This window comes from Montipora capricornis, chromosome 11 (genome assembly GCF_036669925.1).
Source record: "Montipora capricornis isolate CH-2021 chromosome 11, ASM3666992v2, whole genome shotgun sequence".
Taxonomy (NCBI): Eukaryota; Metazoa; Cnidaria; class Anthozoa; order Scleractinia; family Acroporidae; genus Montipora; species Montipora capricornis.
In genome coordinates this window covers 16,323,137-16,323,860 of record NC_090893.1, presented here as the reverse complement: position 1 = coordinate 16,323,860, position 724 = coordinate 16,323,137, and positions in this window count along the sequence as shown.

Here is a 724-nt window from a genome sequence, read left to right as displayed (position 1 = left end):
TGTTTTTAAGTTGTTCACCTAGACGCTTTAAACGCTCTAAGCTTCTTCGCGGTGTTCATCGATCTCCAAGGCATCACTACAGACTCATGAAGAACCAGTGACATCGTGTTTACCTTTTACATACAGTTGTAAATCTAGTTAGTGCGACCTTGTATCCCTTCTTCTAGTGAATTCAAACGTATCTTATTAGCAAGAGACCCGAAGTCAAGGAAGACAGGGAAGCTGAAAATTTAATTTACTTCCCCTGCTCTGCAAATATTTGGAGCTCAAAGTGAAGACGCAAACAAATGAGGTGAAATTGTAATCAATCAAAACTAGTTCAGATTTTATGGTTTAAGAATCTGACCAATCCTCCCGGTAAAAATCTTCAGATTTAGCTTTCTGGGTAACATTAAACGCTTAAGCCGAGGGAACATTGAGGGTGCTTTCCATTGGAAAATCTGGATTTAGATCTTAAAATCTGGATCTGAAACGGATTTTGTCGCAGATTCACCAATTGGAAATCCATGTCGGGTAAGGATTTCAATTAACAAAATCCTTCGCGAAGTCCGTTTTGTGTTCGAAAGCACCCTGAGATTCGAGGAAAACAAAGTTAACTGTTTAGCAAGGGACCAGTCATTAATTTAAGATGATTCCCTGGTTTTGCATTGCGCAACCCTACTGCGCATAATTTCTTGCGTCATTCGCGCGCAGATTGATGAAATGGCGGGTTTTCATTGACGCC